Genomic DNA, 17362 nt, shown 5'->3' on the forward strand with positions numbered 1-17362 from the left:
CCATCTCCCAAAACTGTGATGCTATGGACTCTGCTACCTTGACCCTCCTTGTGCCCTTGATGGCAGCCAGGGCACAGCCAAGCATGCTTCACTTTTCTCCATCATAGGAGGACTTGATTCTTCAGGGTACATTCTCTCTCCAACCCATGACATAGATCTCACAAAAATGAGCCCCAGATCTCCCAGCTCTGTTCATCACCAGCCCTTCTGGCAATCTCCTTCATGCAATCCTGATGTGGAATTTTCAGTCCTGGGTCAAGATGCTGAGAATCTCCTATTACTCTCTCCTAATTCCCAGAATTCATGTCTTACCACTTATAAATTCAGTAAAACAGAGAAAAACAAACACGCAAGAACTCAAGAATATCTACCAAGTCTGTATAACATAAATATTGCAAACACACAGGGCTCTGAATATACAAAACAATTTTAGAAAAGAAGAAGAAAGTATGGGGCTCACACTTCAAGATTTAAAGTATCACTACAAACACACAGTAAACAAAACAGTTTTGTACTGGCATTAGGATAGACATAGAGACTAAAGGAATAGGGTGCCCAGAAATGAATTCATACATCTTTGCCGAATTTGTTTCAACAATGATGCAAGCCCATTTCATGGGAAAAGAATAGTCCCTTCAACAAATGATGCTGGGACAATTGGATCTCCACATAGAAAAGTATGAAGTTGGACACATACTCTACATCAAATACAAAAATTAACTCTAAAAGGATCGATGACCTGAATATGAGAGCTAAAACCATAAAACCCTTAGAAGCATACCCCGGGGTTATATTTTAGGATTTTTTTCCCACATCTTCGTAGATATGACACAGGAAACAATAGATAAATTTCTCTTGGTGAATATTTAAATCTTTTGTGAATCAATGAACATTATCGAGAAAGTGGAAAGTGAAGACAGCTACTGATTGTGAGAATGTACTCGGAATCTCTACTCTGCTTAAGGGTTTCATATCCTGATATATAGACTGCCTAGAGCTAAATACAAAAACACCAACAACCCATCTTAAAAAATGGACAAAAGACTTTAAGGCATTATTCCAAAGAAAATATACAAATCGCCAGTAAGCACATGAAAAGATGTTCAACATTATCAGTCAGTGGGGAAATGCAAATCAAAATGACAGAGAGGTATCATTCCTTATCACATCGATGGATGTTGCCAGAATAAAAACGAACAAACAAGGAAAAAAAAAAAGATTCGGTGAGGATGTGGACAAACGGGGAGTGCATTGCGACTGGGGATATGATGTGCTGCAGCCACTGTAAAATACACTTTGGTGGCTCCTCAAATAATTTAACATAGAATTACCATATGCCTTGTAATTCCACTCCTAGGCATGTACACAAATGAACTGAAAGTAAGAAAACAGGTACTTGGACACTCACGTTCATTGTAGCATTATTCACTGAATGAAAAAGGTGGAAACAACCCAAGTGTCCATCAAAAGATGATTGGATAAGCAAAACTTGACAAATACATACATGCAATATTATGCAGCCACAAGAGCAGTGGAGTTCTGTTACTTGCAATAAATGGATGAACCTTGAAAACATTGTTATGCATGAAGTAACTGAAATCCCAAGAACAATTATTGCGTGATCCTACTTACATGAAAATCTACAACACGCAAAGATAGAGAGCAGATTAATGGCTAGGAGAACTGAAGGCACAAAGCATAGGGAGTCATTGCTGAAAACAAAGCAACAAGAAAAAGAATATTCAAAACCAAAGGAAAAGAAACCCATGAAACCTAGCATGAATTATTAAATATTGTATTTAATATAAAATTTGTTTCAACAATGATGCAAGCCCATTCCATGGGCAAAGAATAGTCGCTTCAAAAAATGATGCTGGGACAACTGGATCTCCACATTTTATATTGTAAAATATGTGGTATTTTACAATATAAAAGAAGGCCAACCACCATTCTGCCAAAAAAAGAGTACATAATTACTACAAAGTACGGTCATCATGTTGGGAATAATGCTACACTGAACATATAAAGCAGACTGGCCAGGCTACAAGGGATCCATTTGTAGTACAGAGAAGAAGTTACTTGATCATTCCAGAAAGAGGTGTCAGTACACTTTTACGCAGTAGAATCCACCAAAAGGAAAGAGAGTCGCCATAAGGTGCAGAAGTCCTTGAGTGGGTACAAGTGAGGTAGGAGACCTATGTGCAGTCAACTGGGGTCCATCATGGTCACATGACACCCTCTGGTGTGTTTGATGTTGCACACGACATGGGGGAAAATAAAGAAGGTCAGATCACCCTATCAGAGGAAGAGGACGCTGAGATGAAACCTGCAGGATTGGCTTTCTGGATTTTAAGTTATTAGGACCAGAGTCTCAGAGAACATCTTGGCATGATATAGTTCATACAGTTATGTTTTATATCCTCATTTGCTGAGTAGTGTTTGTGGTTTTAAAAGCTTGTGAGTGGCCTTCCATGATACAACTGTTGTTCTCTACTCATCTGCAGCAAAAGGCAATGTAGAAAACCAAAGACTCAAAGGAGAAACTTGCCTACAAGACAAAGTCTAAACAAACCTCGAGCTAAGCTACCCTGAGGCCAGAAGAACTAGATGGTGCCAGATACCACTACCATCCCTTGTGATCAGGGCCACAATAGATGGATTCTGATAGCATGGGAGATAAATGTGGCACAGAATTTCAACTCATTTAAAAAAACTGGGGGGGGGGGACCAAGGTGGCTGACTGCGCGGAAGCTCCAGATGACCCCTCTTGCAACAAAGATTCAGAAAAACAAGTAAAGCAATTACATACATGGCAATCTAGGAACGCTGACCATCAAACTGAGAACTAGGGAATTGACCTGAGTAATAGGGAAGTGAGAATCCGCGTACTGAAGGAGGGTGCAGTCCCGGAGTCAGGTGAGCTGCTCCCCAGCCCCGAGGCCTCAGGGGAATGAGAAACCGCTCGCTGAAGAAGCGACCAGTTCCAGAGCCAGGCAAGCCACATCCCAGACCTTAACCCTTGCGGAGTCTTGGAAGCAGAGCTATGGAGATGATCGTGGCTTCCTGAGACAAGGCAAACAGGGATGCAGTGCTAACCCCCTGGGCAATCTCCACAGGGACCTAGCCCATGCACACGGGCTACACACTCCTCCGGAATCTCAGATAAAACAGTCCTCACCAAACAAGAGAAGTGAGTTTATCTAATTTACTACCTCCGATCTATCTGATCCCTCCCCTCCCTGCCCCAGCCGGCTTCATTAACATTGGAATTCCCTGGGCCAGAGACTGAAGTGCTTTGCAGGTTTTTTTTTTTCTTTTCTAACCCATTCTCCTGGCCTGGAAAAGCAGAAACTAACAATCAGATGAAAAATCCTTTCCTGATTTCTCTAAACTGGAATAGCATTACAGAACAAGTGCCATTCAGGCATAAGAGATCCACAGTCTTTGGCTTTCACCCCTACCTGGAACCAGGTGACTATTTTAATGCAAAGGCAATTCTTTTAGAGATCAGCTGTAATTGTTGTAGCTGAGCAGTGGGAAGGCAAGTTTTGGACCACTCTACCTATTAAACAGAGACCTCACTGATCTGTAGCATGGAACTGAGGGCTGAGGCTCCATCCACACCACCTAACCACCTGCTAAAGGGGTCAGAGGATAGCAATGCCTACCAATTTCTAGAGGTACAAGCATTGGGTGCCTAAGGTACAGCTGCAGAGCCCACCCACCAGACCACTCTAGAGAACATAGATGCTCTTTCCTCACTGGCACTTGGGGGAAGGCTGTTAGCACCCTGCCCTCCTCAGAGTGTGACCCCCTGCCGTTACAAGAAACCAGTACATACAACCATCACCACTACTCCTCTAACTTAGTAGCAGAGAGCCTACACCACACACTAGCTGACCCACTATCAGAACACCTGAGCTGATTCTATTCAAGCATAGTGAATGGACACATCAGCTCATATACTGGGTAACAGCTCAAACCAGCTGGTAACAGGAATAAGCAATTCAAAAGCTCAAACAATTAAGTTAGCTCATTCTAGTAGTCCATCTGGGTGTATTGAAACAAAACAAAAGAAAACAAGAAGATAAGACTCAGCAAGCAAATATAAAATAAATCATTACAATAACTCATAGATGGCTTGGAGACAGCAGTCGATATCAAATCACATAAAGAAGCAGACCATGATTGCTTCTACAAACCCCCAAATCAAAGAACCAAAATCTTTCCCAAATGAAGATACATTCCTGGAGTTGCCAGATATAGAATATAAGAAACGAATGTACAGAATGCTTCAAGACATCAGGGATGACCTCAGAAATGAAATAAGGCAATCTACAGAAAAAGTCAAGAAACACACAGATATAGCAGTTGAAGAAATTGAAGATTATTCAAGAACATAGTGAAAAATTAATAAGCTGTAAGAATACACAGAGAGACAGCATTCAGAAATCCCAAAGATTAACAATAAAATTACAGAATTGGACAACTCAATAGGAAGTCAGAGGAGAAGAATCGAGGAATTAGAATGGAGAGTGGGAGAGTTGGAGGATAAGTCAATTGACATCAATGTAATTGAAGAAAAATCAGATAAAAGGATTTAAAAAAATGAAGAACCCCTAAGAATCATGTGGGACTCTATCAAGAATAACTTGCATGTGACTGGAGTTCCAGAAAAGGGAGGAATAACAGAAAATACAGAGAGAATAGTTGAAGATCTGTTGGCAGAAAACTTCCCTGGCATTGTGAAAGATGAAAGGATATATATCCAAATGTTCATCAAACCCCATACAAGACAGATCCCAAAAGAAAATCACCAAAATATATTATCAAATGTGCCAAAACCAAAGATAAAGAGAAAATTTTAAAAGTAGCCAGGGATAAACAAAAAGTCACCTACAAAGGGGAATCAATAAGAATAAGTTCAGACTACTCGGCAGAAACCATGCAGGCAAGAAGGCAATGGGATGACATATAGAGAGCTCTGAAGGAGAAAAACTGCCAGCCAAGAATCATATACCCAGCAAAACTCTCTCTCAAATAGAAAGGTGAAATTAAGACATTTACAGATAAACACAAGCTTAGAGAAGTTGCAAAAACCAAACCAAAGCTATAAGAATTACTAAAGAAAATTATTTGGTCAGAAAATCAATAATATCAGATATCAACACAACACAAGGTCACAAAACAGAACATCCTGATATCAACTCAGATAGGGAAATCACAAAAACAAAATAAGATTAATTAAAAGAAAATGATCAAAACAGGGAATCATTGATGTCTTTATGTAAAAGATGACAATAATCAAAAAAGAGGGACTAAATACAGGAGGCATAGATCTTCCATACGGAGAGGAAACCAAGGCAATATAGGATGATACAAGTTAGGTTTTTACTTAGAGACATAGGGATAAATATTAAGGTAACCACAAAAAGGTCTAACAATTCCATACTTCAAAAAAAAAAAAAAAAAACCAAGATAAACATAACGACTCAGCAAAAACAAATTCAACTGCTATGAAAATGAGGAACACACAATTTACAAAGAAAAACTTCTCAGCACAAAAAAAGGAAAGGGAAAAATGAAATTGTCAACAACACACAGAAAAAGGCATCAAAATGACAGCACTAAACTCACACTTATCTATAATTACGCTGAATGTAAATGGCTTAAGTGCACCAATAAAGAGACAGAGTGCCACAGACTGGATAAAAAAACATGATGCGTCTATATGCTGCCTATGAGAGACATGCCTTAGACTTAGAGACACAAATAAACTAAAACTCAAAGGATGGAAAAAATATATCAAGCAAACAACAATCAAAAAAGAGCAGGAGTGGCAATATCAATTCCTGACCAAATAGACTTTAAAGTTAAATCCACCACAAACGATAAAAAAGGACACTACATAATGATTAAAGGGACAACTTACCAGGAAGATATAACCATATTAAATATTTATGCACCCAATGACAAGGCTGCAAGATATATAAAACAAACTCTAACAGAATTGACAAGTGAGATTAGACAACTCCACAATTATAGTAGGAGACTTCAAAACACCACATTCAGTGGACAGGACATCCAATAAGAAGCTGAACAAAAACACCGAAGATCTAATTGCCACAACCAGCTAACTTGATCTCATAGGCTTATACAGAACACTCCACCCAACAGCTGCAAAGTATATATTTTTTTTCTAGTGCACGTGGAACATTCTCTAGAATAGACCACATATTAGGTCATAAAGCAAACCTGTACAGAATCCAGAACATTGAAATATTACAAAGCATCTTCTCAGACCATAAGGCCATAAAAGTAGAAATCAATAACAGAAAAACTAGGGAAAACAAATCAAATACTTGGAAACTGAACAATACCCTGCTCAAAAAAGACTGGGTTATACAATACATTAAGGAGGGACTAAAGAAATTCATAGGATGCAATGCGACTTAAAACACTTCCTATCAAAACCTTTTGGACACAGCTAAAGCAGTGCTCAGAGGTCAATTTATATCAATTAATGCACACATATAAAGAGAAGAAAGAGCCAAATCAAAGAACTGTCCCTACAACTTGAACAAATAGAAAGAGAGCAACAAAAGAAACCTTCAGGGACCAGAAGAAAACAAATAATAAAAATTAGAGCATAATTGAAAAACAATTGAAAGAGTTAACAAGCCCAAAAGCTGCTTCTTTGAAAAAATCAACAAAATTGATAAACCATTGGCCAGGCTGACTAAAGAAATACAGGAAAGGAAATAAATAACCCAAAAAGGAAATGAGGTGGGCCATATCACAACAGACACAACTGAAATTAAAAGAATCCTATCAGATTACTATGAAAAATTGTACTCTAACAAATTTGAAAATCTAGAAGAAATGGATGAATTCCTAGAAACACACTACCTACCTAAACTAACACAAACAGAAGTAGAACAACTAAATAGATGCATAACAAAAAAGAGTTGGCTTCACTGCAGAGTTCTACCAAACTTTCAGAGAAGACTTAACTCCACTACTACTAAAGGTATTTCAAAGCATAGAAAAGGATGGAATACTCCCTAACTTATTCTATGAAGCCAGCATATCCCTGATACCAAAACCAGCTAAAGACAACACAAAAAAGAAAATTACAGACCTATATCCTTCATGAACATAGATGCAAAATCCTCAACAAAATTCTAGCCAATAGAATTCAACAACATATCTAAAAAATAATCCACCTCAACCAAGTGGGATTTATACCAGGTAAATAAGGATGGTTCAATATTAGAAAAACAATTAGTGTAATCCACCATATAAATAAAACAAAATACAAGAACCACTTGATTTTATGAATTGATGCAGAAAAGGCATTTGACAAAGTCCAGCACCCATTCTTGATACAAACTTTCAACAAAATAGAAATAGAAGGAAAACTCCTCAACATAATAAAGGGCATTTACACAAAACCAACAGCTAACATCATCCTTAATGGAGACATTCTAAAAACATCCCCCTTAAGAACGGGAACCAGACAAGGATGCCCCTTATCACCACTCTTATTCAACATTGTGCTGGAGGTCCTAGCCAGAGCAATTAGGCTGGATAAAGAAAAGAAGGGCATCCAGATTGATAAGGAAGAAGTAAAAATATCTCTGTATGCAGGTGACATGATCTTATACACAGAAAACCCTAAAGAATCCTCAAGAAAACTTCTGAAACTAATAGTTCAGCAAAGTATCAGGTTACAAGATAAACATACAAAAATTATTTGGATTCCTCTACACCAACGGAAAGAAGATTGAAGAGGAAATCATCAAATCAATTCGATTCACAGTAGTCCCAAAGAAGATAAAATACTTAGGAATAAATCTAACCAGAAACGTAAAAGACCTATACAAAGAAAACTATGAGGTACTACTACAAGAAACCAAAAGGGACATACCTAAGTGGAAAAACATACCTTGCTCATGGATAGGAAGACTTAACATTGTAAAAATGTCTATTCTACTAAAACCCATCTATATATGCAATGCAATTCTGATCCAAATTCCAGCAGCATTTTTGAATGAGATGGAGAAACAAATCACCAACTTCATATGGAAGGGAAAGAAACCCCGGATAAGTAAAGCATTGCTGGAAAAGAAGAACAAAGTGAGAGGCCTCACTCTTCCTGATTTTAGAACCTATTATACTACCACAGTAGATAAAAAAGACTGGTACAACAACAGACACATAGACCAATGGAACAGAATTGAGAATCCAGATATAAATCCATCCACATATGAGCAGCTGATATTTGACAAAGGCCCAGTGTCAGTTAATTGGGGAAAAGACAGTCTTTTTAACAAATGATGCTGGCATAACTGGATATCAATGTGCAAAGAAATGAAACAGGACTCGTACCTCACATCATGCACAAAAACTAACTCCAAATGGATCAAAGACCTAATCATAAAGTCTAAAACGGTAAAGATCATGGAAGAAAAAATAGAGACAACGTTAGGAGCCCTAATACATGGCATAAACTGAATACAAAACATTACTAAAAATGCTGAAGAGAAACCAGATAACTGGGAGCTAATAATAATCAAACACCTATGCTCATCTAAAGACTTCACCAAAAGAGTAAAAAGACCACCTAGAGATTGGGAAAAAATTTTCAGCTATGACATCTCCGACCAGCACCTGATCTCTAAAGTCTACATGATTCTGCTAAGACTCAACCACAAAAAGACAAACAACGCAATTAAAAATGGGAAAACAATATGAACAGACACTTCACTAAAGACGACATTCAGGCAGCTAACAGATACATGAGGAAGTGCTCTCGATCATTAGCCATTAGAGAAATGCAAATCAAAACTACAATAAGATTCCGTCTCACTCCAACAAGGCTGGCATTAATCCAAAAACACAAAATAATAAATGTTGGAGAGGCTGTGGACAGATTTCAACACTTATACACTGCTGGTGGGAATGTGAAATGGTACAACCACTTTGGAAATCTATTCGGCGCTTCCTCAAAAAGCTAGAAATAGAACTATCATAGGACCCAGGGATCCCACTCCTCGGAATATATCCTAGAGAAATAAGAGCCTTTACACTAACAGGTATATGCACACCCATGTTTATTGGAGCACTATTTACAATAGCAAAAAGATGGAAGCAACCAAGGTACCCATCAAAGGATGAATGGATAAATAAATTATGGTATATTCACACAATGGAATAGTACACATCGGTAAAGAACAGTGATGAATCTGTGAAACATTTCATAACATGGAGGAACCTGGAAGGCATTATGCTGAGTGAAATTAGTCAGTTGCAAAAGGACAAATATTGTATAAGACCACTATTATAAGATTTTGAGAAATAGTTTAAACTGAGAAGAATGCATTGTTTTGTGGTTATGAGAGGGGGGAGGGAGGGAGGGTAGGAGAGGGATATTTACTAATTAGATAGTAGATAAGAACTACTTTAGGTGAAGGGAAGGACAACAGTCAATACAGCGGAGGTCAGCACAACTGGACTAAACCAAAAGCAGTTTTCTGAATAAACTGAGTGCTTCAAAGGTTAGCGAAGCAGGGGCAGGGGTTTGGGGACCATGGTTTCAGGGGACATCTAAGTCCCTGGGCATAATAAAATCCATTAAGAAAACATTCTGCATCTCACTTTGAAGAGTGGCGTCCGGGATCTTAAATGCTAGCAAGCAGCCATCTAAGATACATCAATGAGTCTCAACCCACCTGGATCAAAGGAGAATGAAGAACACCAAGGACACAAGGTAATTACAAGCCCAAGAGACAGAAAGGGCTACATGAACCAGAGACTACATTGTCCTGAGACCAGAAGATCTAGATGGTGCCTGGGCACAACCGATGACTGCCCTGACAGGGAACACAGTGGATGACCCCTGAGGGAGAGGGGAACAGTGGGATGCAGACCCCAAATTCTCATAAAAAGACCAGACTTTATGGTCTGACTGAGACTAGAAGGACCCTGGTGGTCATGGTCCCCAGACCTTCTGTTGGCCCAGGACAGGAACCATTCCTGCAGCCAGCTCGTCGGACATGCATTGGACTGGACAATGGGTAGTAGAGGGATGCTGGTGAGGAGTGAGCTACTTGGATCAGGTGGACACTTGAGACTATGTTGGCACCTCCTGACTGGAGGGGAGATGGGAGGGTAGAGGGGCTTAGAAGCTTGCGAAATGGACACGGAAAAAGAGAGTGGAAGGAGGGAGCAGACTGTCTCATTAGGGGGGAGAGTAATCGTGGGTATGTAGTAAGGTTTTTTTTAGCAAGGAGTATAGGAAACCCTGGTGGAGTAGTGGTTAAGTGCTACAGCTGCTAACCAAAAGGTCAGTGGGTTGAATCCACCTAGGTGCTCCTTGGAAGCTCTACGGAATCAACTCAACGGCAGTGGGTTTGGTTTTGGTAGCAAGGTGTATATAAGTTTTTATGAGAGAGACTGACTTGATTTGTAAACTTTCACTTAAAGCAAAATAAAAAATATATATTTATCATCAAATACAGAAAAAGAGGGGGGCTTACTGGACTGGTTCACACTTGAGGACTCCCTGAAATCACTGCTTTGAGATACTCTTCAAACTTTGAACTGAAACTAATCCCAGTAGCTAAATAACAGATTGGCTCACAAAATAATGAATACCTCTCATAAGTAACGTGCCGCTTTAAAAAAAATCATCTATATGAGAGTAAATGGTAAACAATTACTTTAAAACAAAGATGAGAATGTAAGAGTCAGGGGAAGTAGATTATTGGAAGGTTGCAATTGCCTATCTAGGATACAACTATTGGTCTCTACTCCTCCAGAATAAAAGAAAGAAAGAAACCAAAGGCTCAAAGAAGAAACTAGTCTACAGGACAAATAGTCTACATGAGCCATGACATCATCTACCTTGAAACCAAAAAAAAAAAAAAAAAACTAGATGGTGCCCGGCTACCACCTCCGACCATTCTTATCAGGGCCACAGTAGATGGACCCTGATAGTATGGGAGAAAAATGTGGAATAGAACCTCAAATTCATAAAAAACTAAACAAAAACCAGACTGGTTGAGACTGGAGGACTACTGTCCTGAGATACTCTTTAAACTTTGAACTGAAACTAGACCTGAGGTTATCTTTTAGGCTCCTAAAATAAAGAATACCACCCATGACGACTGTGATCGTATAAAAAATCATCTTTATGGGACCAAATAGTCAACAATTACTTTAAAACCAAGGTAAGAATGCAAGGAGGCAGGGCAACTAGATTAATGAAAGTGGAACAACCATAACAGAAATATTGAGAATGTTCACGAATCATGAAGAATGTACCCAATGTCACTGAACAATCTGTGCAGAAATTGTTGAATGAGAACCTAAACTGCTATGTAAGCCTTCACTAGAAACTTATTATTACACTAAAAAGAGTATTTTCTAATTTCCTTTGTAATTTCTTCTTTGAACCAAGAATTATTTAGAAGTACACTGTTTAATTTTCTACTATTTGGAAAATTTTTAGATATTTTATTGTTATTGGTTTCTAATTTCATAGCATTGTGGTCAGATAACATACTCTATGACGCCGATCCTCCTAAATGTATTGAAAGCTGTTTTAGGGCAGTGGCATAGTGGTTAAGGGATGTGGCTGCTAACCAAAAGGTCAGCAGTTTGAATTCACCAGTGGCTCCATGGAAACTTCATGGGGCAGTTCTACTGTCTGATGGAGTCACTATGAATCAGAATTGACTCAACAGTATAAGGTACTTAAGGTCCCCTGGTGGTACAATGGTTAAGCACTCGGCCGTTCACCGAAGGCTTAGAGGTTCAAATGCACCAGCCACTTTGCAGGAGAAAGATGTGGCAGCCTTCTTCCATAAGACTACAGCCTTGGAAACCCTATGAGGCACTTATACCCAGTACTAGGGTCGCTATGAGTCAAAACTGACTCAATAGCAATGGGTATCTAAAGTCCTCAGGTGGCACAAGTGGTTTGCTTTTGTCTACTAACCTAAAGGTTGGTGGTTCAAACCTACCCAGTGGCACCACAGAAGAAAGGCCTGGCAATCTGCTTCCATAAAGATTAGAGCCAAGAAAACCCTATGAAACAGTTCTACTGTAACACATGGGGTCACCATGAGTTAGAATTTGGGTTATACGGTCTAGTTTGATGAATGCTGCATGTATACTTGCAAAGAATTAGACTCTGCAATGGTTAAGTGTATTATTTCTGTAAATGGCAATTAGGTTAATTTGGTTGTTAATGCTATTCAAATCTTTTATATCCTTACTGATTTGTCTATGTGTTCTAACAATTAATAAGGAAGAGGTGTTACTATCTCTTTTTGTTTGACTTTCTGCAATTTGAATATGATATGCCTGGGTGCAGTTTTTTTGTATATATCTTGCTTTGTTGCTATGAGTAGGAATCGGTCCGACAGCAACGGGGTTTGGTTTTGAATTTATCTTGCTTAGTGTTTTCTGGGTCTACTGTATTTGTAGTTTGGTGTCTGTCAACAATTTTGGAAAACTCTCAGTCCTTGCTGCTTCAAGTCTTTCTTCTGTTCCTTTCTCTCTTCTCTTCTTAGTATTCCCGTTATGCATATGTTACATGTTTTGTGATTGCCCCACAGGTCTTGGATAGTCATTTTTTTTCCTCCAATCTTTTTTTCTCTTTGACTTCCAGTTTGAGAAGTTGCTACTGAAATATCTTCAAGCTCACTGATTCTTCCCTCAGCTATTTCCAGTCTACTAGTAGGGGCATCAAATGCCTTATTCATTTCTGTTGCAAATTTTGATTTCTCACATTTCCTTATTGTTCACAATTTTTTTGGTTAGACTACTCATCTATTCTTGCATGTTGTCCACTTTTTCCATGAGAGCCCTTAACATATTAATCATAGTTATTTGAAATCCCCGGTCTGATCATTCTAACACCTCTGGCATTATCTGAGTCTGCTTGTGATACCTGCCCTTTCCCTTCAGATTGTTTTTTGCTTTATAGTATGCCTTGTAATTTTCTGTTGAAAGCCAGCATGATGTATAGGTAAAAGGAACTGTATTCTTTTGGATGTAAAGTTTTGTTAATGTTCATGCAGAGGTAAAGTGTGGGGGAAGGGAATGCTTGTCGGAACATAAGTCATATTATGTCACTCTTCTACTTAAACCCTGCCTTTTCTCTCAAAGGAAAAGTCAAAGTCCTTTAAGTGGCTGACAATTCCTACATGATCTGGCGTCCATTACTACTTTGGTATCACCTCCTACTGCATTGCCCCCTTGCTCCATTACAGCCTCACTGGTTTCCTTACTGTTTCTCCAACACATCAGGCATGCCCTTGCCTCAGGACCTTTGTACTTGTGCCCTCTCCTGAAATGGTCTTCCTTCAGCCATTCCCACGGCTTGTGCTCGACTCAAATGTCACCTTATCATAGACACCTTCCCTTCCACCCTACATTAAAAGCAATCCTTCCTTCCCCCATCTACCTTCTCACCCTCTCCTAGAATTACCTTTCCTCTTATGCAGCTTCATGTTTTTTCTCCAAAGCACATTTCACCATCTTATTTGTCTGTTTATTTATTATCTGTCTTCCTGACAATAGGAGGTATGTTCCATGAGGGCAGAGTCTTGCCGTTTTTCATTCACTGCTGGATACCCACTGCCTAGAACAGTGCCTGGTACACAGCAGCACTCAATAAACATTTGTTGGATAGAATACTAAAGAACAGACTAATCAATGGAAAGATGCAATTATTGGGCAGCACTGAGAACTGGAAAACCTGCTTTACAGCCTTGATTCTGACTCCGTAAAAACTTTCCCAATGACTTCCCCTTTCTGCTTCCCTAGACTTCCTTGCTCCAGCTCCATCTCTTTCATAGCCTTTCCAGCTTTCCACCCAATGCTGGAAGCGGCAGTGCCTGAAGCAGATGGTCCACCGGGCACAGGTAGGACACAAAGTGATGGTGCAAGGGCAGGGAAGGCAGTTGCGATAGCTTATCCATATCCATACCTTAGCTTTGGTTGGCTGTGCTGAAAAAGGGCCACGTAAATCCTGTAGCATGCCACTAGACAACATAATAGAGAATTTGCCATAAATAAGGAAGAGCTCACTGACTCAGCTGATAAGACATTGAGACTCTTCATCTTGGAGTTGTCCACTCATCCAGGCTCTGGGCACAATCTTGAGTTCAGAAAGAAGCCATGGTATAAAAGATCTAACTTTGAAAACAGATTGTTTGGGCTCAGATCCTGACTCTGTCACTTACCAACTATGGTATCCTGGGAAATTTGTGTCATTAAACTGGGTCAGTTAAAAGGATATAATAATATCAATCACATAAAAATTTTGGAAGGATTAAATAAATGTGAAGTGGTAAGTACAGAAACGGGCACAGAAGGAGGGCTCTATGAGAGAGACCTATTGTTACAATTATTAAATATTACCACCACCACCCCAGTACATACAAAATGAACTTCAGTATTTTCAAGAGTGGGAAAATGAATATACACAAAAAATTTATTTTTAATGCTCTTTTAACACAGATATCATCTAAGTCTTCGTAATTACACCATGTGATGCAAAAAGACCAAAACTGTCTATAAACCTTTGATGAAGAAAATCATCTTAATTTCAAAAAGAATGAAATATCTTACTGTAAAGTTTTCACCCATCTTGTTCTTCCCAACACCTATGAGAAGTCCTAACCGCACACAAAGATAAAAGAGCAAAATAGGATGAAAATCCCAATGAATTAATGTCGGAAAATTGTATGATGTTCTTTAACATTAAAAATAAATAAATCTGACTTTAAAGTATTACACACTACTAAAAACTTGATGATGACATGTGATAGTTTAACGTACATTTTCACCCATATGAATTAAAATTTAAACAATTCTTTGATGCATTTTTGTAACAGTTTTAGTATAACTAAAATACATGTAAACAATTATTAGAAAACTCTCTGAAAATAAAAGTTGTTTTTTTTTTTTTTAAATCACTGCTTCATACTCCAAATCTAAATAGCTTCATATAAAGCACTGGTCTTTGTGATTCACAAAAAGCAGGTGACAATTCCTGAACACGAGCTGAAGTGACAGGAGAAACTCCCAATACTACTATAGCCCTGAGTATGAGCCCTGATTCTAATAACCCGTCTTCATTAATTCCTTTTCATTTCATCTTTGTGAAAGAGGGAAGGGACAAGGCAGAAAGAGAGGGCTAGGTGTGCCTACTCTGTTCTGCACATCTAGTTCAGTGCCCGGAACAATAACATACAAGTATTCATCAGAGCACAAAAAGACGTTAAACACCAAATAAGGAGGAAGACTAACTTCCTAATATTTATATGCATACATTGATATATATAGATATAGATGCACTCGCACATATGAAGATGCACTCACACAGACACGGATGCACTCACACAGATATACATATTTATATATATATTTCTGTATAGATATTTGTGATATGTGTATTTCTATATATATTTATATTTGTGTATATTTTATATACATTTATACGTATATTTATATATGTATGCTTATATATTTATACGGAAACCCTGGTGGCATAGTGGTTAAGTGCTACGGCTGCTAGCCAAAGGGTTGGCAGTTCAAATCCGCCAGGCACTCCTTGGAAACTCTATGGTGCAGTTCTACTCTGTCCTATAGGGTCGCTATGAGTCAGAATCGACTTCGACGGCACTGGGTATATATTTATATACTCATACACTTATTTATACACTCACTTATATATGCACATTTGTATTATGTATATGTGTGTGTATATATATGTAGATATAGATAAATAGATACAGATATATAAGCAGTGGTTTTTTTTTAATATAGAGCTATGTTGTTAGGTTGTTGTTAGGTGCCGTCGAGTCAGTTCCAACTCATAGCGACTCTATATGCACAACAGAACGAAACACTGCCCGGTCCTGCGCCATTCTCACAATCGTTGTTATGCTTGAACTCATTGTTGCAGCCACTGTGTTAATCCACCATACATAATACACTGTACGTTACTATTATATACCCAAACCCACTGCCGTCGAGTCAATTCCAACTCATGGTGACCCTACAGGACAGAGTAGAACTGCCCTATCGGGTTTCCAAGACTGAAAATCTTTACTGAAGCAGACTGCCACATCTGTCTCCCGCAGAGAGGCTGGTGGTTTTGAACTGCTGACCTTTCAGTTAGCAGCCAAGCGCTTTAACCACTAAGCCACCAGGCCTCCCTACTGTCATGTACAGTGATTACATGAGCAAATTTTGAAACAAACTGCCTGGGTTTGAATTCTAGCTCAATTTTATCATCTGATTGATCTGGGCAAGTTACTTTCCATCTCTGTGCCTCAGTTTCCTCATCTCTAAAATAGATCTCACTCATAAGGTTGTTGTGCAGATTAAATAAAACACACAAGACACTTAGAAAAAGGTCTCACACACAGAATGTACACAATAAATATTAGCTTTCATTATTATAGAAGCAATACAAACAAATGGCTTAACTGAAGAAATTTCCATTGAGATATAGTTGAGTTCCAAAATTCATGTGCAAAGTCATTTACGTCAACTGCTGAAGTTGTACATTTAGATTCAAGCGATTACTGACGTATGTTATGATCTCCAATAGAGTTCTGGGGACTTTACAGGCAGCCTCTGCATGCCCTTCTCCTATACCATCCACTCCATCTCCCTTGGAGCCTAGGCATCATCTTATTAATTCAAATACTTCCATGAGTTAACTGTTTAGTACTTAAAGACACACCAAAAGCAACCACTAGCATGAAAGTACAGTAAAATGTTCTTATTTCAGAATAGCAAAACCTATTTCTAACACAATGGTGAATTAGGGAGGACTGTGGGTCAAGGGGAGCCCTGGCACAGTGGCTAAGAGCTCAGCTGCTAACCAAAAGGTCAGCAGTTAGAATCCACTAACCACTCCTTGGAAACTCTGTGGGGTAGATCTACTCTGTCCTAAGGGTTGCTATGAGTTGGAATCAACTCAGTGGCAAGGAGTTTGGTTTGGTGGGTCAAAATGGAAGGGTTGGATGAAGGAGAAAAAAAAGAAAAATGGAGAAGAGGAGAAATACGAGAATTTAGACAACTGTGAAAATTTAATTCCTGGATATTCTTGCTTTCTCCTCGCTATAACTGTAAGGGCTTTTCTCATATACGGCATATATAAGTAAATCACTGCAATATTTAAAACACTTAGATTTTTGTAAAATTCATTCTCTGAAAACTCTTAGTGGCCCCATTAATCCGTCCCTTAAAAAATCTCAGAATTAAAAAGAAGCATACACACACACAAAAATAGATAAATAAAAGCATTGCTGTCATTTGAGGGTTTTTTTTC

Source organism: Loxodonta africana, assembly GCF_030014295.1.
Source record: "Loxodonta africana isolate mLoxAfr1 chromosome 14 unlocalized genomic scaffold, mLoxAfr1.hap2 SUPER_14_unloc_2, whole genome shotgun sequence".
NCBI lineage: Eukaryota > Metazoa > Chordata > Mammalia > Proboscidea > Elephantidae > Loxodonta > Loxodonta africana.